The following is a 24,966-nucleotide window of genomic DNA, read 5'->3' as shown; positions in this document are numbered from 1 at the left end:
GCTCTCAAAACTTGCAGAGGGATTAGGTCCATTTGGGAAAAAAAAGGCAAATGGATTTTAATGCAGACGTGTGAGGTGTTGGACTTTCGGTGGACGAAGTAGGGTCAGACTAACATAATAAATGATGGGAACTGTGGAGTGCAGAAGAGGATCTGGGAAAACAGATGAATAATTCCTTGAAAATGGCTTCGCTGGGAGGAGTCACGTGATGGAGTAGTGGCAGGACGGTGAACTCCAGCCCTCTCCAGAAAAGTCGGGAAAAACAAGAGAAAACACAAAGGCACAGAAATAAAAGTTACAGAAAAGTGAGTATAAAGGTGGAAAGAAGATGGCAACAAAAAAAGAAAAGTCGAAAGCAACGGTAAGAAGAGAGGAAGAGAAGACAAAGGAGGAAAAAGGTGAAGGCCTTACCTGTCCGAAGAGGCCCGCTGCGGAGAGAGAAACCCGCTCCCTCAGGTCGGTAAATAATGGACTACAAAAATGGCTCGCAGAGCCGAGTAAAAATGCGCGATGCGAATGAAAAACAACACACCGACGGGAGGGGGGACCAGCTGGGGAGTCGATCTCCACAGCCGGCAACGACAGCTGCAGAACACCTGCAGCAAGAAGAGACCACAGAAGACAATAGAAACAAGAAAGAAGAGGAGGAAAGGGCAACAAAGAAACAACAGATGGCCAACCCAGAGGAAGAAGAAGAGGAAGAGTATGGTGAAATAGAAGAAGAAAAGAAAGGCAAGGTAAAGGATATACTTGCTCTTATTAAAGGATACATGGAGTCATTTAAAGAATGGCAAACACAGGAATTTAAGGATTTAAGAAAAAGAATAAACAACACAGAAGAGAAAATAAATAAAATGGAGATGACCTTAACAGAAATGGGAAAGAAAATGGACAAGATGGAAGAGCGGGCAGTAGCAGCAGAAATGGAGGTAGAAGACTTAAAAAAGAAATTGGAGAAATCTAATAAAAAAACTAAAGAGACACAAGAACTACTAGCTCAAAAAATAGATACAATGGAAAACCATAACAGAAGAAATAACATAAAGATAGTGGGCCTTAAGGAAGATGAAGAAGGCAAGAATATGAGGGAGTTTATAAAAGAGTGGATCCCTAAGACCCTAGGATGTCCAGAACTACAGCAAGAATTGGAAATAGAAAGGGCACATAGAGTATTGGCCTCTAAACCACAACCACAACAAAAACCAAGATCTATTGTAGTAAAATTCCTAAGATATACTACAAGAGAAAAGGTACTGGAGAAGACAATGGAAAAAGTAAGAGAGGGCAACAAACCACTGGAGTATAAAGGGCAAAAAATCTTCATTTATCCAGATATAAGTTTTGAACTCCTAAAGAAGAGAAAAGAGTTCAATACAGCAAAGGCGATTTTATGGAAGAAAGGGTATAAATTTATACTAAAGCATCCAGCGGTATTGAAAATATTTATTCCAGGACAACAAAACAGACTATTCTCGGATCCAGAAGAAGCACGAAAATTTGCAGAACAATTACAAAAATAGACTGAGGGATGAAGACGGGTAATGAGAGTTAAAATGATCACGATTGATATGTATGTGGGTAAAGACAAAAATAGACTGAGGGATGAAGACAGGTAATGAGAGTAAAAATGATCACGATTGATATGTATGCGGGTAAAGAGGTATAAGAGTGAATAGAGACAATGAGCATACATGAATGTATCTGTACTTAGAGGAAAATATAGATAGTATAGACAAGAATTAATAAGGGAAGGTAATGGAATAGAGAGAATAAGGAGGGAATTAAAAGAGTGACCTTTGTGACATATGAAAAGTGAAATCTTTTCTGGGGGAGGCGGGGTGGGGGGAAATAGCGGTCACTGCAAAATCAGTTTATGCTTGCGAGTGGATTCGCAAATCCAAATGGAGAGGGGAGATGTGGTTGTCCGACAAGGGTTAAAGGACAACTCAGGAGGTGAAGGGGAGATTGGGGATAAATAAGATAGAAATAGGAGAATAAGGAAAATGTTGGATGTTGTAGGAATGTTGTCTTATAAAGAGTTGAAAATAAGAAAACAGAAATGGAAAAGGAGGAAAGGTAATGATGGAAAAACGGAAAGAGAAGATAAACAAAATATAAAAGGGCTACGCTGAACTATATGACTTTAAATATTAATGGAATACATAACCAAATTAAAAGGAAGAAACTACCAAATTTAAATGAATAAATGTATTCCATTAGAAAAAATAACATATTGGTTAAGAAATAATATTGAAATATTCGAACAAGCATAGGAGCCTTACATTAAATACAATAGCGAAAACCTACCGGGGACAAACATTACCTAAGTTGATGGAAGGAGAAGGAAAGAAAAGAATGGACTCAGTAGAATTTCTGGTGTAATTTTGTTGAATGACAACATTGTCTGACTGGCTTAATGCAACCTAGATTGTATACCTAAAATGGATGAGAGGGGGGGTGGGGGGGTGGTTTGGGAGGAAAGGGGGGGGGGAGAAAAAGTCACTGTATAAGTGTGAAAAAGAAATAGTGTATATCATGGCTAATGTGATTTATGGTGTGAAAAATAAAAAATTTAAAAAAAAAAAAGAAAATGGCTTCGCTGGTAGATGAGGTTGTATCAATAGCTTTTGGCACATTGTCCTTCATAAATCAATATATTAAGAATTTGAGTTGGGATGTTATGTTGAAGTTGTACAAGGCATTGGTGAGGTGAAATTTGAAGTATTGTATGAACTTTGGTCATTTACATACATGAACAATTTCAATAAGATTGAAAGAGTGCAGAGAAGATTTACTTGGCTATTGCTAGACTCTAGGAACTGAGTAACGAAATGGTTAAAAGGGTTTGGAGCAGCAGAAAATGAGGGGAGATTTGGTAGAAGTATTCAAAATTATGAGAGGTTTATATAGAAAGGGTAAATGCAAGCAGGTTTTCTCCCCCCTCCCCAACCATACCCTCCACATTTTACACTTAATTAACCACAGTTACACATGACATTGAAGACACAACAAAGGTGTGAAACGTATATCAAGGTTTTGTGGGTTTGTCACAGCATGGTGGCCAGAGGTCAGGCTGTTTTCTTGACTTTACCTGGATGGGATAGAACCCACCTCTCCTCCCCCAAGCCAATTGAGGAATAGATAGGGAAGATAGGGCAGTGAGGCAGGAAGGTCCACACTATAGTCATGCTCCTATGGAATTTAAGTATGGTTGCCAATTTTCTTTTTTAAGTATCATACTTTTTTTCTTGAGTGGAAAGTAATTTTCTTCAGGGGATCACAACTTTGCACTTCTGTGTTCCAGCGAGTAATGCTCAGGCAGGAGTCGGGTTTCCAGGTAACCACAATGCACTTCCTGGCCACTCTCAATGCGATCATTACAAATTAGATTTGAAATTTGGAAAATTCATTGCAAGTCTTATGTCCATTATGTTTCCCAACAGGAACAACTCTGGATATTGCGTGAATTCTTTGCCTATAATTTTTCCTTGGACTTGCCTTAGTTCCTCACCTTGGTACATGTCCAGGTGGTGTGCACAAAGGTTCTTGTCTCAATGCTGCATCCAAAGCATTGGTCTGATAATTCTGGTTTAGATCTGTTCAATTTTTGCGGGTTCAGGTACATCTGGTCCAAAAAATTGTATTGCACCAACCTGTACCACGAATTAATGATTACTGTCATGCTGGTCCAACACAGTTTGGAACAGCATAGCCTATCAATCACTATTCCTAAGTCTAACTCCCACCTCTGCCTTGATTTGTGAAGGCCTGGTTTGGGTCCTTCCGCTTGGAGCAAGAAATACATTGCTGAGATGAACTTTCATGTGTTCCCCCATCGAATCATGACCTCTATATCACTGCACTCTAGTAGGGCCATAGTAGAACCTAATTTGTCCTGTAGAAAAGATCTTATCTGAAGGTAGCAGTGGAACATCTTATCGGAGTTCGAATGACATTAGTTGCCCCTATGCACTTGATGCCATTACAATGCCAGATGTCCAGGATCTTGCTACCTACCATCAATGGTATTCATCTATTTGGAGTTGGGGTGTTTTTGGGGACAGCCCCACTTTGATTCCTAAATATTGGTTAACTTTATGGTTAACTAAATGAGGATATTGATTCCTAAATATTGGTAAACTAAATGAGGATCATTTATTTTAGTATAGGGCTGCCCGTTTTCCCAGATAACAATTTACTGTCTCATTTATAAATAAAGTCCTCTGCTACCTTCTCACCCACCATGAGCAAGATAATTTGTGCCCAGGATAGTACACCTCCCCTTCAAAGAGTTAGGCGATGTATCTTAACTGGGCTGCCCAATAGTTTTTCTTGAAGTCTGGCATTTGTAATCCGCGCAGACTGTAATCCCAGGTCAATTTTTCTATAGAGACCCTGGCTACCTTTCCATTCCATAGAAATGTTCTCACTCGTGAGAGCAAATTTTGGAAGAATCCCTGGGCTACACCATGGGCAGTGTCTGGAAGAGGTACTTAAGTCTTGGCAACACATTCATTTTAATAAAAGTTGACCCTGCCCACTAAAGATATGGGCAGGAACATCTACCTATTTCAAGCAAGGGGGTATAATTTAGGTTATTGTCTATTCTGACTCCTAGTTATTTGATCCTGTTTTCTTTGGCTTGGCTTCGCGGACGAAGATTTATGGAGGGGGTAAAAAGTCCACGTCAGCTGCAGGCTCGTTTGTGGCTGACAAGTCTGATGCGGGACAGGCAGACACGGTTGCAGCGGTTGCAGGGGAAAATTGGTTGGTTGGGGTTGGGTGTTGGGTTTTTCCTCCTTTGCCTTTTGTCAGTGAGGTGGGCTCTGCGGTCTTCTTCAAAGGAGGTTGCCGCCCGCCAAACTGTGAGGCGCCAAGATGCACGGTTTGAGGCGTTATCAGCCCACTGGCGGTGGTCAATGTGGCAGGCACCAAGAGATTTCTTTAGGCAGTCCTTGTACCTTTTCTTTGGTGCACCTCTGTCACGGTGGCCAGTGGAGAGCTCGCCATAAAACACGATCTTGGGAAGGCGATGGTCCTCCATTCTGGAGACGTGACCCATCCAGCGCAGCTGGATCTTCAGCAGCGTGGACTCGATGCTGTTGACCTCTGCCATCTCGAGTACTTTGATGTTAGGGATGAAAGCGCTCCAATGGATGTTGAGGATGGAGCGGAGACAACGCTGATGGAAGCGTTCTAGGAGCCGTAGGTGGTGCCGGTAGAGGACCCATGATTCGGAGCCGAACAGGAGTGTGGGTATGACAACGGCTCTGTATACGCTTATCTTTGTGAGGTTTTTCAGTTGGTTGTTTTTCCAGACTCTTTTGTGTATTCTTCCAAAGGCGCTATTTGCCTTGGTGAGTCTGTTGTCTATCTCATTGTCGATCCTTGCATCTGATGAAATGGTGCAGCCGAGATAGGTAAACTGGTTGACCGTTTTGAGTTTTGTGTGCCCGATGGAGATGTGGGGGGGCTGGTAGTCATGGTGGGGAGCTGGCTGATGGAGGACCTCAGTTTTCTTCAGGCTGACTTCCAGGCCAAACATTTTGGCAGTTTCCGCAAAGCAGGACGTCAAGCGCTGAAGAGCTGGCTCTGAATGGGCAACTAAAGCGGCATCGTCTGCAAAGAGTAGTTCACGGACAAGTTTCTCTTGTGTCTTGGTGTGAGCTTGCAGGCGCCTCAGATTGAAGAGACTGTCACACTTTAAATAACTGTTTTCTTGACATTGACTGTAATTCCCCCTTAGTAAGTGGCAAGATTTTGCTCTTGTTCCAATTAACCTTGTAGTTGGGATCTCCCCATAGACCCCCAGTTTGGACAATGAGTTTTTTGGGTATGTTACAAACTCCTGGGCCTCTTTGACCTCCAACAGGAACTTTCTCTCGACTCCTGGCAGATTTTTAGTGTTGCTGGATATCTAAGGACACTTTCGTATCCTTTCTGCTTGGCCATTCTTTTTATTAGCTTGAATTCTTTTCTTTGTTTTAAGAGGGCCACACTTGTGTCTGGTAAAATAAGACCTTATTTCCCTCTAGCTCTTTTGGTCCCCCTCTTGCTTTCCTGCCTCCTACGCGGTGACCTCCCTTTCTGCCTCCTACGCGGTGACCTCCCTTTCTGCCTCCTACGCGGTGACCTCCCTCTCCTATTTACTTATTCTGTCCTCATTGTTCCCAGTTCTTTCTTCCACTTCATACACCCTGTCAGTCCAATTAGGGCATTTTCCCATCTCTCCATTTTGTTGTACAATTCCCCTAGTTTTTTTTTCCTTTTAAGTCTTTGGCCAGTCTCTCCTCCATTTTTTCCATGGTCTTTAAAGTTTCTTGTATTGAGGGCTCCATGCCCCCTCTTGCCAATGCCATCCTGCTCCCCTCGTGGATCTCATGTCTTCCCTGTGGTTTTCTCCTAATGTCGCCTCCAACTTCCTCGTTGCTTCTGAACTCACTGGGATCTCCGTGGTGATATCTGCCGACACTGGGCCGAGGTCTCCAGCGTCTTCCTGTGAGTTGCTCCTGTTGCCTGTCACATTTCGCTCCTGGTTGCTCTTCTCTCATTGTCCTCTGGGGTGGGGGTGGGGGGGGAGAGGGACACCACACACTCTTTCCCCCAAGGCTCAGCCCTCTCAACAGCACCCCCCCCCCCCCACCGATGATCAAATGGGACCGCGTTGCCTCTCCTCTCCTCCCCAGGTCGTTGTGGTGAGTCATGTTGTCAGCACAAGAAACGTGGAAAAGTTTCAATAAAGTTGTGTTGAAATGAAATGGGAACGCCTAGGATGAACAGCTAGCCGATGCTGCTAGGGTGACTCTTCTAAAGTTTGTCCATATCCCTGGCTAGTAAGAGTCTTTATTAGTATTGGGTATATTAGTCAGGCTTTATCTGTAAACTTGGGGGAGAGGGGTTAATTATGATGGTGGCACAGTTAGCGTAGCAGTTAATGCAAAATTGTTACAGCGCCAGTGACCGGGTTCAAATTTAAATTGTAAGTTATGGAAATTACCTAATTAAAGTGAACTTTACATTGTTGAACTCTACAATACTGACTTTTTTTCAAATTACTTTACATTTTGCACTGTCTTTTGCCTTTTAAACAGGGTATTCTTAATTTGGGTGTATTAGTTGGGCATTGGGAGAGTGAGTGTCTGACACCTGCAATTTCCCCATAGGAGCCAGATAATGCGGTTTCCATTGTACTTTAAATCTTGCATTTCCCACCAAATTAATCCCTACTGGATTAAAATATAACCACTTTCTATAATTGGAATAGTTCACACAGAAAAATAAAGCATTCTCTAATATTACCATTTTCTGATACAAAGCATTGTTTTTGATGGAATTCTGCATATACAGTTGGTGAAATGATTCATTCCAAAGCTCTGAACTTGCTATGATGTAAATTGGAGTCCATTACTGCAGAATCTTTTTATCAAGAATCTTGATATAAGGCTGGCAGAGAGCATTCCAGAATCTGCTGCTTGAAAGTTCTACCCTCCTTTATGGAATGTTAGGAATCATAAATGCTGTTAATAAAATTTTTTAAATCACCTTGCTATATACAAGATCATTTATTTCTTGACTCATTTGGAGAATGTGGCCTCTCTTTCATTTACATACTTCGGCATAATGTCAGAATATAGGAGCGATATATATTCACATGTGAACAGAACTGATGATTTGTTAAAGCTGGTGTTGTCAGTGTGCATTCTGCATGTGCTTTACCATAAGCAGAACTTAAATCAATTATGGAAAGAAGAACACTAATTTACAAGAACATAGAAAATAGGAGCAACAGTAGGTCATCTGGTCCGTCGAACCTGCTTCGCCATTCCGTGAGATCGTGGCTGATCTGATGATAGGCTCATCTCCACCTACCTACCTTTTCTCCGTATCCATAATTCGCCTAGTTTGTAAAAAAAAAATAAATAAATCTATCCAACCTTGTCTTACTGAGGTCACTTCCCTTGCTTCAATGGACAGCGAATTCCATCGATTCACCACCCTCTGGGAAAAGCTGTTTCTCCTCATCTCTGTCCTAAAGCTACTACCTTGGATCTTGAGGCTGTGTCCCTTTGTTCTAGTCTCCCACACCAATGGAAACAACTTACCGACTTCTATCTATGCCTTTCATAATTTTATACTTCTTTGATCCCTTTCATTCTTCTAACCAAGCGAGTACAGCCTCAGGTGACTCATTCTCTCTTCATAGATTAACTCCTTCATCTCTGGAATCAACCTAGTGAATCTCCTCTGGACTGCCTTCCTCAAATAAGGAGATGCGAACTGCACTCAGTACAGTACTCCAGATGTGGCCTCTTCAGTACCTTGTACAGTTGCAGCGTAAGGTCCCTGCTCCTAAATTAAATTCCTCGAGCAATGAAGGCCAACATTTCCATTGACGTTCTTGATAATGTACTGCTCCTACAACCCAATCTTCTGTGATTCATACATTGTGCTGATGTAGTTTGTAATTTAGACGTGCAGCCCACAAGTCTGTGCCACCTAATTTACACCCAATTAGCATATACTGCTGTTTGTTTCAAATGGTGGGAAGAAACTAGATCCCCCAGGGAAAACCCACCCGACATGGGGAGAACGTACAAACTCTTTACAGACAGCATGGGACTTTTACCCTGGTCCCGATTGCTGGCGCTATAAAGCCATTGTACTAACTGTGCTGTGTAATCGTTACACGTGTAGAAATAATCAATTGTACATTAATGTCTCCCAGTTATATTCACCATCAACTTTGCATTATGTTTGTCATACTCCAAATAAAAATTGCCAAAAAAATCAAAAAGATTGCCTCCATTTCCCATTCATAATGCTGCTAAACTAGAGATGAAAGCAAATATAATTCTTATTCATAGGATAAAATGTATCATTTTGATATACAAAATCTTTGTGAGAGCTCTATTAAGAATTTGGAAAGAGTAGCAAGAGATTAAAGTTTATGGAAAAAACTCAGTCACACAGCGTTCTTTGTGTAACAAAGATAAAGCTACGTAACCGATGTTTTGCGCCTGAATCCTTCATCGTGGTATGAACAAAAACCAGGAAGACACCTGAATAAAATGGTGGGAGGAAGAACAGGGGGAGCACAGGGCCACAGGCAAGAGGTCTGAGGTGGATATGGGTGGGAGGGCACAAGAGAAAAAAGCTATGAAATGATATGGTGAGGGGATAGCTCTCTGATGGACAGGGGAAAAGGTGGACAGCTAGAGGAAAGGAAACAAAGGGATAGGGAAGAGAAAGAAGACAGGGGAGTGGCCAACAGAAAATGGAGAAGTCTTTGATAATGCCATTCAGTTGGAGAGTGCCCAGAAGGAATATTGAATTTGCTCCTTCAATTCATGAGAGGCCTTGGTTTGGCAGTGCATGAGGCCATGGAATGACATGTCAACACAGGAGTGGGGCTCTGAAATGAACTGGTTGGCCACTGGGAGATCCCCACCATTGATGTGGAAAGAGCAAATCTCCCAGTCTGCATTCAATCTCTCTGATGTAGAGAAGGCCACAACGGGAGCACTGGATGCAGTAAAAAGATTAAAAGATGACATGAGCTTTCTGTCATTCCATAAAGTGAAACACGAAAGTCTAGATCCTCTGAATGTGCTTTTAAAAACTTAGAATTGTGAGACCAGTTGAGTTCCTCCAGCAATTGTGTTTTTTCTGTTATTCCATGTTATGCCACATTTTCTGGTTTTATTCATTAACTTGAATTCCCTTAAATTCAAAAAAAGATATTTTAATACTGTGACATTTTTGGTCTTCTCGTGAATTATATACAAGTGGGAAAAGATTAATTTTCATTTTGAAACATCTGAGCAATTCTTTGAACCTAGCTAGTTTACTATTTATACTGTATAAAAACATAATCCCTAAGGGACTTTGATCAAGATTAATAAAGTAGCCATTGTTTTTAAGGGTTGATTATTTAAATTGAACTGAGGTGATAATTTGAAGGCTTGCATGGATAGAACCAGGCTAAATGTTAGAGATAAATGAACTTTCAAACAGCTTGCTGGCTTATCTTGAAGGATGTGGCAACTCAGTAATAACTCACCAATTTTCCTCTTTTCTTGATTAGTTTCCATGCTTGAAAATTGTGCTTGTTTTGAAATTTCATGTGTCTGGGTCAGCAACTGTCTCTATTGTAATGTTTAAGACACCACGATATATAAGAAATGTAATTTTTGATCTTTTGTAGTATGTAATTTTTGTAATTTGGTTGTAATTTACTTTAGACATGCAGCCCACAAGTCTGTGCCACCTAATTTACACCCAATTAGCATATACTGCTGGTTTGTTTCAAATGGTGGGAAGAAACTAGATCCCCCAGGGAAAACCCATGCCGACATGGGGAGAATGTACAAACTCTTTACAGACAGCAAGGGACTCGTACCCTGGACCCGATTGCTGGCGCTATAAAGCCATTGTACTAACTGTGCTGTGTAATCATTGCACATGTAGAAATAATCAATTGTACATTAATGTCTCCCAGTTATATTCACCATCAACTTTGCATTATGTTTGTCATCCTCCAAATAAAAATTGCAAAAAAAAAATCAAAAAGATTGCCTTCATTTCTCATCATAATCTACGTTTGCTTGTAACTAAAATGGTGTTATTTGAACTTGAGTTGCATTTTCAATGAGAAGGCCCCAGATTCTGTCATTGGTCCCTCAAACCCTTCTTCATTTCTAACTTTTTTCCTTTTAAGATCATTCCTAATACCTTTTTGACTATAATTTGGTATTTTCCTTTGTATTTCATCAGATAATTTAAAGTCATTTTTTTGGTTGGTGGTGTTGCCAAAAAGTGCTACAAGTTATTTTGCCTCCTTAAGATGGTATTTATATGTTCTTTTATTGATGATATTCATTGAAGGATATTTTCAAAGCTAAAGCCATAAGATATTCTTTCTGTTAATATGCCAATTTTTTTGGTCATTTTTTGGGTTGGTGTTATTCTGTAAAGTGCCATGAGGTATTTTGTGCCCTAAGATGGTATATAATGTTTTTATTCATGATGTTCATTCAAAGCTAAATCCATAAAATAGTCTAAGCATCTGTTAATAAGAAAAAAATAGGGAAAAAAAAAGTTGAATAACTAAAATATCTTGAGAACACAAGATAATAGGACCACTTGATTCCTCAAATCTGCCCGATCATGGCTAATTTATGCTGGCTTTAACTCCTCTTTTGTACTCTTCAAGAGAACTAGTCTACGTACCTCCCGTTTTTAAATGACCGAATTTTATTTTGTAGCTCTATCCCTTTGATGAGGAGCTCAAGCCCTAAATGGTTATGTATCATTATCTTTACTACAGAAAGTATAGTTTTTGACTAACTGAGTTTCTCCCACATTGTGTTTTTATTTCAACCATGGTGTCTGCAACCTTTTGTGTTTTACTTCTTTCCCCTTGTTATGACTCTTCCCCTAATGAAAACCTCTCCGCATTCACCTGTTAAACCCCTGAGGATTTTGTATGTTTGAATACTTACCCTTGTTTTTCTATTTCAAAGGAATAAAAAAACAAACTTTCTATCCTCTCTTGATGGGATAGTCCTTTCGTCCTAGGTGTTAACCTGGTGAATCCACTTTGTATTGCCTCCAATACTACTGCATCCTTTTTCAGGTAAGGAGACCAAAATTCTATGAAGTACGGGTATTTCCTATGCGACTTGTGTCCATCCTCACATACGACCAAAATTTTTTTTTAAATATAAAATTTACACAGATTGTGGTATTTGACAAACTATAACAGGGATACAGGACATGTAAGATCCAAATCTTGTTAATTAGTGCCCTGGGGTCCATAGACTGGAACCAAGCAACTTGATTCCTGTGTGCATGTGTGAGTCTTCAGTTGGCGCATGCACAGTGGGTTCACATATTGGAGTTTGACGCATGTGCGAGAGTTAAGGCCGCAAATTCAATATCGTTAGGGCACTTAACTCTCGCACATGCGCCAAACAAACTGCAATACATGAATCCATCAAGCATGCGCCAACTGAAGACTCACACATCCGCACAGGAATCAAGATGGCTGTGCCCAGCCTATGGACACCAGGACACCAACTAACAAGGTAAGCATGGACCAGAATGTGGAAAGATTCGCCATGGTTGATCGACAAATCCATGATAAAAAAAATTTGATTTTAAAAAGTTTACTTTTAGACTTTAGTACTCCACACATGCAGGCAAAATCCCAACTTGCATCCATTTCAAGATACGACCAATCCTTCGGTCCTAATTATGGTCGCAAGTTGGGGAGTACCTGCATTACAGCTGTGGATCGCCCTGATCAATACCCTAATTTTTAAACACCAATTCCTTTCCAAAAAAAGGCCAGCGTGCTAATGGCCTTTTAACTACTTGGACATGTCTATTAACCTTTTGTGATTATGCACTAGAGCACCTGGGATCTTTTTTTGAATTTCATTCATTTTTTGTTTCCGTGTTTAAATGATTCACCTTTTGATTCCTCTAATCGAAGTACCCGGCCTTTCACTTCCCCATATTAAACTCCTGTTGGGTAAGGTTTTGCCCCATCACTCTTATCTACAGTGCCCTTAATAATGTTTGGGTAAAAGATGCTTTTTTCATTTATTAGTCTACAGTTTTAACTTTGTAATCAAACAATTTACATGTAATTAAAGTGCAGATTCCAGATTTTATTCAGGGTTATTTGTGTACATTTTGGTTTGACCATATAGAAATTTCAGCACTTTTTATACATAGACCCCTCATTTCAGGGCACCATAATGTTTGGGATATTTGGCTTCACAGGTGTTTGTGAGTACTTGGATATAAGACAGCCAGGCTTGCTTTTGATCACCTTTGGAGTCTGTAGTTGCCATTGTTCAACATGAGGACCAGAGTTGTGGCAATGAAAGTCAAAGAAGCCATTATGAGGCTGAAAAACAAGAATCAATCAGTAAGAGACATCACTCAAACCCTAGAATTACCAAAATCAACAGTTTGGAACATCATTAAGAAGAAAGAGCTTACTGCTGAGCTCAGTAATCACAAAGGGACTGGTATTTCAAGGAAGAGCTTCACTGCTGATGGCAGAATTCTCATCATAATGAATAAAAATTCCCAAACATATGTCCAAGATCAGAAACACTCTTCAGGAGGCAGGTGTGAAGATATCAGTAATAATAAACTTGAACTTGAAATTAGCTGGAAAAAATTGTAGAAAGCCACTTGGTGAAAATGCTGCAGCAGTGTTCTGTAGAAATTGTCAGAGTTAAATTGTTCAATCAGGTTGATTAACAGCCAGAATATAGAATGCAAAGATAGGAGTTTCTGGGAGTAACATGAAAGATGCAGGATTGTTTGATCCTAAAGTAGAAGAAGCATTCTAAAGGAAGAGTTAGACACCTATGGCTGATGAGGGAAGTCAAAGACAGCATAAAAACAAAAGAGGAGGCAAAATGTATTGCAACAAAAAAGAAGCAAAAGGGAAGAAAAGATTAAATCTGAAAGTAAGTTAGCCAATAACAAAAGTTTTTGTTAAAGGATTAAAGAAGCAAGAGTAGATGTGGGAATGTTGGAAAATTATGCTGGAGAAATAGTAATGGGGAACAAAAAGATATCGGATGAGGTGAATAGGCAGTTTGCATCAATTTTCAAGACACCTGTGACACCAAAAATTCGAGCAAGTTGGGGCAGAAGTGTGCAGTCGCTTCAGAAAGGAGAAGAAGCTAAGTCTCCTGGACAAGTCAAGTCACCTTTGTATATTGTTCATACCATGCTCGCACTGTAAAAACAAGATAGCATTTCTCAGGACCACTGAGTATATTTACATAAGTATAAGTTAGAAGTTAAACACATTAAAATATTAAGACATATACAGTAAAAGAGGTGGTTCAGCTTCCAAACCAAGTGGTGATGCAGTTGCACAGGATGCTCTAAATACATCTGTTGAATGTAGTGAGGGTGGGAGATGAACTTTCGTCAGCCTTCGCAGGAAGTAGAGGTGCTGCTGGACTTTCTTGGCTAGAGAGATGGCGTGAAGGGACCAGGTGAGATTCTCTGCCAACTGTACTCAAAGTTATTCAGATGATATCTTTGGCTCTGAAAAGTGTAGCTGAAGAGACTTTGAGCGCATTAGTAGAGATCTTTCAAGAATAGTTCCAGAAGGCTGGAAAATAGTATAATTTCAATGATGGAGAAGATTCTAGTCCATTATTAAGTATGAAGTTTTGAGGTATTTGAAAGCACAAGATAAAACAGGTTGAAGCAAGCATGCTTTCCTCCAAAGGAGATCTTTGCCTAAACAAATCTTGGAGTTGTTTGCGGAAGTAACAAGCAACATAGACAAGGGAGATCAATGGATGTTGTTTACTTGAATTTTCTGAAGGCCTTAAACAAGATGCTACAGACGATGCTCCTAAATAAGATAGGAGCCCATGGTTCTATAGGAAAGATACTAGCATGGATAGATTATTGCCTGACTGGCAGAAGTCAGAGTAAAAATAAAGGGGGGCTTTCCTAGCTGGCTGCCAGAGACTAGTCATGTTCCACAGGGGTTGTTGTAGGGTTTACTACTTTTCATGTTGTATGAACATGATTTAGATGTCAGAATTGAAGGCTTTGTGGCCAAGCAAGCAAATGATGGGTTGTGTTGAGGAAGTAGGGAACTTGGATAGGTTGGGAGAATAGGCAGGCAAGTGGCAGATGGAATACAATGTATGGTCATGCACTAGTGGAAGGAATACTGAAATAGACTATTTTCTAAATGTGGCGAAATTTAAAGAACAGAGGTCCAAAGGGTCTTGGGAGTCCAAGTGCAAGATTCCCTCAAGGTTAACTTGAGTCAGTAGTACGGAAGACAAATGCAGTGTTAGGATTCATTTTGAAAGGAAGAGGATAGAAGATGTAATGCTGAAATTTACACGGCATTAATTAGACCAAATTTTGAGTTTTGAAAGTAGCTTTGGACCCCCTATCTGAGGAAGGATGTGCTAGTATTAGAACTGTCCAGAAGAGGTTTATGAGAGTGATCCCAGAGATAAGAAAGTTAACAAACTAGGAGTGTTGGATGGTTCTTCACCTGTATTCACTGGAGCTTAGAAGAATTTCATTGAATCAAACTGAATATTGAAAAAGCTGGATAGAGTGGATGTGGAGAAGATATTTCCAGTAGTGGGAGAGTCTAGGACCAGAGGATACAGCCTCTGAACTAAGAGAAGTCCCTTCAAACCAAGGAGGTTTCTTCATTCAGAGCATGATGAATCTATGGAATTTGTTGTCCGAGAAGGCTGTGGAGAGGCTGTCATTGGATATATTTAAAGAAAAGATTGATGGGTTGTTGTTTAGTAAGGTCAACATGGATTTACAAAAGGTAAATCGTGCTTGACAAATCTATTGGAATTCTTTGAGATGGTGACAGGTAAAATAGATGGGGGAGAGCTAGTGGATGTGGTGTACCTGGACTTCCAAAAGGCCTTCGATAAGGTCCCGCATAAACGACTGGCTTCCAAAATCAAGGCTCATGGGATTGGGGGCAAAGTATTGATGTGGATTGAGAACTGGCTGGCAGGTAGAAGACAGAGAGTTGGGATAAATGGCTCGTTTTCTGAGTGGCAGGCGGTGACCAGTGGGGTGCCACAGGGATCTGTACTGGGACCCCAGCTGTTCACAATTTACATTAATGATATGGATGAGGGGATTGGATGTAATATCTCCAAATTTGCAGATGACACTAAGCTAGGAGGGGTTGTGTGCACGGAAGAGGGGGTCAGGAAGCTCCAGTGTGATTTGGATAAATTGAGGGACTGGGCAGATACATGGCAAATGCACTACAATGTGGATAAATGTGAGGTTATCTACTTTGATAATAGAAACCGGAGGGCAGATTACTATTTGAATGGCAATAGATTAAGAGATGGGGAAGTGCAGAGAGACCTAGGGGTACTTGTACACCAGTCTGAAGGCGAGCATGCAGGTACAGCAGGTGGTTAAAAAGGCAAATGGTATGTTGGCCTTCATATCAAGAGGGTTTGAGTATAGGAACAAGGATACCTTACTGCAGCTGTACAGGGCCTTGGTGAGACCACACCTGGAGTATTGTGTGCAGTTTTGGCCACCTTATCTAAGGAAGGATGTTCTTGCAATGGAGGGAGTGCAGAGGCAATTCATCAGGCTGATACCTGGAATGGCAGGAATGACTTATGAGGAAAGATTGCGCAAATTGGGATTGTACTCGCTGGAGTTTAGAAGATTGAGAGGGGATCTCATAGAGACATATAAAATTCTGGCAGGACTGGACAGAGTGGATGCAGATGGGATGTTTCCAATGATGGGAAAATCCAGAACCCGGGGCCATGGTTTGAGGATAATAGGCAAACCATTTAGGAACGAGATGAGGAGGAATTTCTTTACCCAGAGGGTGGTGAATCTGTGGAATTCATTGCCACAGAGGGCAGTAGAGGCAGGTTCATTAAATATATTTAAGAGGGAATTAGATATATTTCTTCAGTATAAGGGTATTAAAGGTTACGGAGAGAAGGCGGGGACGGGGTACTGAACTTTAAGGTCAGCCATGATCTCGTTGAATGGCGGAGCAGGCTCGAAGGGTCGAATGACCTACTCCTGCTCCTATCTTCTATGTTTCTATGTCATAAAAGGTTATGAGGATAAAGCAGGAGAGGTATATATAGATATTTAAAAAACAGGACATAGGGTTGCTTTGGCAGACAATGTGAAGGAAAATCCTAAGGGTTTCTACAGGTATATTAAGAGCAAAAGGATAGTAAGGGACAAAATTGGTCCCCTTGAAGATTAGAATAGTCAGCTTTGTATGAAGCCAAAAGAGATGGGGGAGATCTTCAATAGTTTTTTTTTCATCAGTATTCACTCAGGAAACCGGTACAGTCATGTGGGAAGTAAGGAAAATGAGCTGTAAGGTCATGGAACCTATACAGATTAAAGAGGAGCAAGTACTTGCTGTTAAAGGTAAGAAAAGGGTACTGTGGTTGATGAAACAGGTCAGACAACTTGTCAAGAGGAAAAAGGAAGCATACATTAGATATAGGAAGCAGGAAAGAGGAAGGGCTCATGAGAAGTATTTGTTAGCAAGAAAGGAGCTTCAGAAAGGACTTGGAAGAGCTCAAAAGGGGCATGAGAAAGTCTTGGCATGTAGAATTAAAGAGGATCCCAAGGCATTCAATGCAAATGTAAAGAACAGAAGGATAACAAGAATGAAGTGGGACCACTATAGGATAAGGGAGGCAACATGTGCCTGGAGGTGGAGGAGGTTGTGGAGGTCCTAAATTAATACTTTGCATCAATATTCACAAGGGAAAAGGGCCTTGATCACAGTGAGGTAAAAATTGAACAGGCCTGCATGTTTGACATTGTGGAGATTAAGGAAAAGGAAGTGTTGGATCTTAAAAACATCAAGATTGATAAGTGCCTGGGGCCAGACACGATGTACCCCAGGCTGCTGTGCGAAGTGAGAGAAGAGATAGCTGGGGCATAGCTATGATCTTTGAATCCTTTTTGGCTGTAGGGGAGGTGCCAGAGGATAGGAGAATGGCAAATGTAATCACTTTTTTTAAAAAAAGGTAACCAGGAGAATCCTAGGAATTATAGACTGGTGAATCTTAAGTCACTGGTGTTTAAACTAATGGAGAGGATGTTAAGGATAGGATCTATGAGCATTTGGAGAAATACAGTCTACTCAAGGATAGTCAGCATGGCTTTGTGAAGGAAAGGTCGTGTCTCACAAGTCTTTTGAGAAATTAACAAAAGAAATTGTTGAGGGTAGGTGGTAGATTTGGTCTACATGGATTTTAGCAAGGCATTTGACAAGGTCTCCCATGAGAGACACATCCAGAAAGTCATGAGGCATGGGATCAGTGGAACCTTGGTTGTGTGGATAAAAAATTGGCTTGTAGGAAGAGAGCAGAGAGTAGTAGTGGAAGGAAAGTATTCTGCCTGGAGGTCTGTGACTAGTGGAGTGCCACAGGGATCTGTTCTGGGACCCCTACTCTATGATTTAAAAAAATATATATATACATTAACCTGGATGAAGAAGAGGAACGGTGGGTCACAAAGTTTGCAGATGACATGAAGGTTGGAGGAGTTGTGAATGGAGCTGAAGGTTATCGAAGATTACAAGAGGATATAGACAGGATGCAGAGTTGGGCAGAAAAGTGGCAGATGGATTTCAATCTGGTTAAGTGTGAAGTGATGCATTTTGGAAGGACAAAGCAGAAGGCTGAATACAGGGATTAAGAGTGTGAATGAACAGAGGGACCTTGAGGTGCAAATCATTGATAGGGGGAATGAATTCAAGAGTAGAGAGGTCATGTTGGATATCTACAAATCTTTGGTAAGACCACACTTAAGAGTATTGTGTTCTGTTCTGATCACCTCATTATAGGAAGTATGTGGAAGCTATGGAGAGAGTGCAGAGGAGATTTACCAGGATGTTGTTTGGATTTGGAAACCAGTCTTTTGAGGCAAAGTTATTAGAGCTAGGACTTTTCTTTGGAGCGTAGAAGGATGAGAGGAGACCTGATAGAGGTCTACAAGATTGTGAGGCATAGATAGGGTGCACAGCCAACACCAGGGCAGGATCAGCAAAAACCAGATGGCATATGTACAAAGATAATGGAGGCGGGTGGGGAGATAGTTTAGGGAAGACATCAGCAGTAAGTTTTTTTTCCCCACAGTGTTGTGGGTGCTGGAATGCCTTGCTGGGAATGGTGATGGAGGCTGAAACATTGGGGGCATTTAAGAGACTCTTAGACAGACATATGGATGAATGAAAAATTGAGGGTTATGGGGTAGGGAGGGGGTTTGTACTTTTTTTAAGGAAGGAATGTGTCAGCACAACATTGATGGCTGAAGAGCCTGTGCTATGCTGCACTATTCTATGTTCTAAATAAAGGTGGATAAATCCTCAGGGCCTGACAAGATATTCCCTCGGGCCTTGAGGAAGACTAGTAGAGAAATTGCAAGGGCACTGGCAGAAATATTTAAAGAGACCTTAGCCATGGGTGTGGTGCCAGAAGATTGGAGAGTAGCTAGTTGTTTTTTTTTTTAAATTCCAGAAGTAACCCTGTAAATTATAGGCCAGTGAGCCTAACATAAGTAGAGGGTAAATTATTGGAAAGTGTTCTAAGAGATCAGATATACAATTATTTGGATAGCCACCAACTGATTAGGGATAAAAAAACATGGCCTTGTGCATGGTAGGTCATGTTTAACCAATCTTAGATTTTTTTCAAGGAGGTTACCAGGAAAGTTGACGAAGGAAAGGCTGTGGATGTTGTCTTTATGGACTTGAACAAGGCCTTTGACAAGGACCCATTTGGAAGGTTAGTCAGAAAGATTTAGACACAAGGTATTCATTGTGAAGTAGTGAACTGGATTTGACAATGGCTCGATGGGTGGAGCCAGAAAATAGTGGTGGATGATTGCTTCTCAACACTAAGATTGGAGGTGTTGTGGACAATGAAGGTTTTTAAAGCTTGCAGAGGGATCTGGACCAGCTGGAAAAATGGGCTGATAAATGACAAATGCATTTTGTAAGGACAATCCAAGAAAGGGCATACACGGTGAATGGTAGGGCACTGAGGAGTGTGGTAGAACAGAGGGATGTGGGAATACAGCTACATAATTCCTTGAAAGTGATGTCACAGGTTTATAGGATTGTAGAGAGCTTTTGGCATATTGGCCTTCATAAATCAAAGTATTGAGTATTGGAGTTGGGATGTTATGGTAAAGCTGAATAAGACATTGGTAAGGCCAATTTTGGAGTATTGTGTGCAGTTTTGGTCACCTAACTACAGGAAAGATATCAATAAGATTGAAAGAGTGCAGAGATTTACTGGGATGTTGCCTGGACTTCAGGAACAGAATTACAGGGAAAGGTTAAAAGGTTAGGACTTTATTCCTTGGAGCGTGAAAGAATGAGGGGAGATTATAGAGGTATTTAAAATTATGAGGGGGATAAAGTAAATGTAGATGACCACATGGTTAAGAGTGAAAGGAGAAAGGTTTAGGGTTAGGGGAAACTTCTTCACACAGAGTGATGTGAGTGTGGAACAAGCTGCCAACTGAAGTGGTGAATATGGGCTCAATTTTAATATTTAAGAAAAATTTGGAAAGGTATATGGATGGGAGAGGTATGGAGGGTGATGGACTGGGTGCAGTTCACTGGGATTAGGCAAAAATAATGGTTCTGCACAGACTAGAAGGGCCAAAGGGGTCTGCGGTAGTGTTCTATGGTTCTCTAAGGGGTTGAAAGAAAAAATAGATTAGTCATGATTTGAATGGTGGAGCAGACTCAGTCAGCTAAATGGCCTAAATCTGCTGCAAAGTCTTGTGGTAGTTTAGAACTGGGGTTGGAATCTTTTTTTTAAACTCCCATTCCAACTTGAGTATTCCCTATGGCATCAGTGCTCTGTGATTTAGTAAGGGCTTGCTAACGGTGGTTTGTGAGTGTAAAGAAAAAGTTTGAAAACCACTATTTTAATTGTACCTTATTGACTCGTTATGTGCACAATTTCATAACTCCAAAGGAAATGGGCCAATGACAATTTTTCTCAGGCGAAATATTTCAGTAACAATTGGGTCTAGAGCAGTGGCCTAAACCTTCCCTTCCAACTCACATATCACCTTAAGTAATCCCTTACTAATCACAGAGCACTTATGGCATAGGGAATACTGAAGGTGGAACGTGAATTTTAAAAAGAAAGTTGCCCATCCTTAGTTTAGAAGAAAATGCCTTGCATTTTGTCATGAAATACATGTGACTATACTTAATACATTTTTTAACAATCCACCACCATTCAGTAGGCACCACCCACACTCTGGTTTTTAAACTTAGCATTTCACAACTGCAAAAACAAAAATGTGTATGTACATACAGTATATATATATATATATATATATATATAAATGTGTGTGTGTTTTTTTCTATCTTTATATTTTTTTGAAAAAATTCAGGTTGCATTGATGCATATGATATGTGCAGGTAAAGATAAAATAGAATTACAAATAATAAACAATGGTCAATAAGATAGGTATGATCCATGTTACTAGTGGGGGGAAAAAAGTAAGCCACCTATTGCTAATCTAATTTCTAACCCCAACCTGAGCGATTGCTGGCAAAGTCAAGCGTCAACTATTAATTTCAATACTAATAGATTCCAACAAAAAGAAAGGGGAAAAAAGGACCAAAAATAATTAATCTATAAATTTTGAAAATAGTTGAGAAAAGAGCCCAAAAGATAAGAAAATTCAATACTCATTGTGGTAGTTAAACGCTTAATTTTCTCTCGAGAAGGAGATGCTATCAAATCCAATAACCATTGTGTATGTGTGGAAGGACATTGCATCAGAATGAGCCTCCTAGCAATCAGGGTAGCAAACACAATTACATGGGATTGGGATGGGGTCAAAATTATGTCTATTGATCCATTCATTCCAAAAATAGCAATAAAAGGGCTAGGAGTCAAATTGATACCAAGAATTAAAGTTAGTGTTCTAAGTATTGTTATGAGCCTAGAGGACCCCAAAACCCAGCAGAAATTCACCAAGACAAATGGTTACTTAAACAAAAGTTGCTTTTAATTACTTTTAAACATGTATACACATTAAATGAGATTGGACTGTGAATCAAAGAACTTTTTTTGAACTTGTATACACATTACATACACATGCGCTTATAATTAGAAGGGGGTAAAGTTTGGTTAATAGTAATAAGTTAAAGTTTGATCGTGTTTTCAAGTTCAAAAAAAGTTCTTTGATTCACAGTCCAATCTCATTTCTCACTCCAAGTTCTTCGGTATTGGGCAATTGTTATATCGTGCACAAAATTTAACATTTATGAATTTCACCAGGCTTTGGTGCTTGAAAGGTAAATGGTTACTGCTCAGGAAGGTTCTTATCAGTTTTCAGAGAGAGATTTGTTGCTCATTGGATACCCACAGTTGATTCCTCTGATCAGCCACTTCAGTGTCTTGCCGAAGAAACTTGCCCCATCGGGGTTTTCTAGATGATAACCTCTTTCTTTCAGGTCAGCCAGAATTCCTTTTTTTTCCCCCCTTATTTCAAGTGAAAGATTATGTAGCCAGTCCTCTCCTCTTATATGGACCACAAGGGCTTTGATCAGGCTAAACTAAGAACTCACAACCTGTCTTCAAAATGCGATTTTTCCACAAGCTTGCCAGCTTGTCTTTTTCCAATCCTAGCTGCTGCTGAACTGTAGAACTGAATTTTCTCTTTTTTCCTTTCTTTTTTTCCTCTCTCTCAGAAAATCACATGACCCTCTTGAACAGCCAATTACACTCAACAAACTACGGCTCCAGACCAAATCTTTCGAGTTGTTCATCTGTAATAATCCTTTACTCCAAGGCATGTCCAATTAATACCTACTTGTGAAGTCCTTGTAAGCATTCTATAAAGTTTGTGCAAAGCCACTCAGAGCCCAAACTGTCTGGTTTGAGCAGAGTTCTGGCATTTTAAATAAGATCTGTTCTGAAGTGTTTGTATGTGACCTACACTAAAATAAACCTGCCAGAATTTATCTCCTATAAAACATATACAATATAAAATATAACATTATCTGTCACAATATCTCTTTCTAATAGTTACAAAGAGGAGTACATTGCCAAAACACATAATATAAAATACCTTCCTGAGTTTACATTGAGAGGATTTAATTGGGATAAAATTGAGCTAATTGAACTTTGGAAAAATGGGCCCTATGGACTACTTTAAATTGTAATAAGGAATGTCCAGCACTGAGAGTACATTTTTCAAAACAGAATCCCATGCATCTTCAGCAAACAATTGTTGAAAGTCACGTTCCCAAGCTTTCTTAATGTTAGATAAAGAACTATCGCTAGATCTTAATAGTAGTTCATAAAGGGCTGAAAGCAGTCCTTTCTGATTAGGTCTCAAATTATATACTCCCAGCTAATATTAAAATCAAGTCTTGGGAAAGCCTCAATATTAAGGAATTTAAGAAACTCCTTATCTGTAAATAGCAAAAAAAAATGATGATTAGGTTATTTAAATTTGGCAGATAATTGCTCAGAAGAGGCAAATTTTTGGACTATATATAAAACCAAGAAAGATTGAATACCCAGCCTTGACCATTGAGTATATCCAATGCCTCGAACAAAAGTTTTATTAAAAAAAGAATTGCGTAAAATAGGACGAGTTAATAAAAATCTGTGATGAACAAAGAGCTTTCTAATTTGGAACCACGTATGCAAAGTGTGTCTAACTGCTAAGTTATCAGTTAATTTGGAGACCAAAAAAGGCAAAGTATTGAGATAGAGAATGTCTTTTAATGGATTTAATCTCTAAATAAATCCATCTTGAGGCACCTGGATATTCATTATGATGTATCCAAATAATGATATATCTGATGTTCTCTGTCCAGTAATAAAGTCTCAGATGCCAAGCCCCTATTTCTTTTAGTATTTTGAAGAATTTTTTTTCAAATAGGGGCGCTTAGTTTTTCCATATGAAAGAGGAAATAAGTGAATCCAATGAATCAAAAAAAATTTAGAAGCAAATACTGGACAGCTTGAAAAACATATAAAAGCAAGCAGAATATTCATCTTAATAATATTAACCTGCCCTATTAACGTCCTCGAGAGAAGAGACCATTGAGATAAGGACTTCTTAACATGATTCAGTAAAGTAAGAAAATTTTCTTTCAACAAGTTGGTGATCTTTCTGGTAATAGTTAAATTGAGTTTTTTTTTAACAATTTTTGAATGGGATAGAGGGGCCTAAAGACCAGGAATAATCCAAAGGGAATATTTCACTCTTCTGCAAATTAAATTTGTAGCTCGAGAATTAGCCAAATTGATTAAGAAGTGATAAGATCTGTGGAATTGATTGATCAGGATTGGATATATATAATAGCAGAAAGACGTATTTTATGGATAATTCCAGCTCTAGAGATTCTTGTGAAGCCAGCTGATTGCCGAAAAGCCAACGCTAATGGTTTCAAAGCCAAATTAAGTAAGAGTGAACTTAGAGGACAACCCTGTCTGGTTTCTCAATATAGTTTAAAAGATTTAGATTTAATTGACTTAGAAAAAATTGAAGCTGTAGGGGATGAATATATTAATTTAATCCAATTAACAAATTGGAACCTAGGTTGAATTTCTCCAACACACAAAAGATATCTCCACTCAATCCTATCAAATACTTTCACGACTTCTAAAGAGAGAATATATTCAGAAGACATGATTGTAGAGGAATAAATAATGCCTAAAGATCGATGAACATTGAATTGTGAAAAATATAGTTTGATAAATTCTGTCTGATCCTCAGAAATAATGAGAGGCATTATATCTTGTATCCTAGAAGCTAGGATCTTAGACAAAATCTTAGCATCAAAATTTAAAAAGGAAATTGGTCTACAAGAGGAACAGTCTAATGAATCCTTATTCTTTTTAAAATAAGAGAAATAGTGGGCTTCATAAAAAAGTTTGCAGCAATTGTCCACTATTTAAAGATTGAGTAAAAAGACCTAATGCAAATAAGGTGTCAACAAATAAGAAAAAGATCTATAGAACACTGTTGAGAAACCAACCCCGGCCCAGGACTTTTATTGGACTGTAAAGAGTTAATAGCCACCACTTAAACTCCTGCTGTGAGATAGGCTGCTTTAATTTAACTCTATTAAGCACATATTTAGCGGCAAAGTATCCTAGGATGATGTCCAATTTACTTTTTATTTATTGAATTGTGTTGCAAGCATTTCAAATTTCCAAGCATTCCACAAATGAAACGAGGAAAACACAAGGTTAAACATTAGTTTCGCTTACAGGTTTTTCTTTTTTTTTTAAATAATTTCTGCTGATATTGAAATGTGGTGTCGAAAATACATTTAAAAACAAAAAAACTGCTGATATCCTAAATCTGAAACAAAACCTGCCAATAACGATCATTTAATATTTTGAAGCAAGGCAACTG

The 24,966-nt window shown here is 39.5% G+C and overlaps 1 protein-coding gene across 4 annotated transcripts in view; it reads left to right on the top strand.

Annotated features, from left to right (window-relative positions):
* Positions 1-24,966, top strand: part of LOC138762160 (peptidyl-prolyl cis-trans isomerase G-like) — a 70,473-nt gene that overhangs the window by 8,323 nt on the left and 37,184 nt on the right. For 2 of the 4 annotated variants that reach the window (XM_069935689.1, XM_069935688.1), the window contains exon 2: positions 11,523-11,635. The gene's annotated coding sequence lies outside the window, so the exon portion shown is untranslated. Of the gene's footprint in view, positions 1-11,522; positions 11,636-19,248; positions 19,338-22,279; positions 22,381-24,966 lie in introns of all 4 variants that reach the window. The other 2 variants (XM_069935690.1, XM_069935691.1) reach the window with 2 other exon arrangements.

Source organism: Narcine bancroftii, chromosome 4 (assembly GCF_036971445.1).
Source record: "Narcine bancroftii isolate sNarBan1 chromosome 4, sNarBan1.hap1, whole genome shotgun sequence".
Classification (NCBI taxonomy): domain Eukaryota; kingdom Metazoa; phylum Chordata; class Chondrichthyes; order Torpediniformes; family Narcinidae; genus Narcine; species Narcine bancroftii.
Note: the sequence above shows the minus strand (reverse complement) of the source record. Positions and strands in the feature narration are given on the sequence as shown.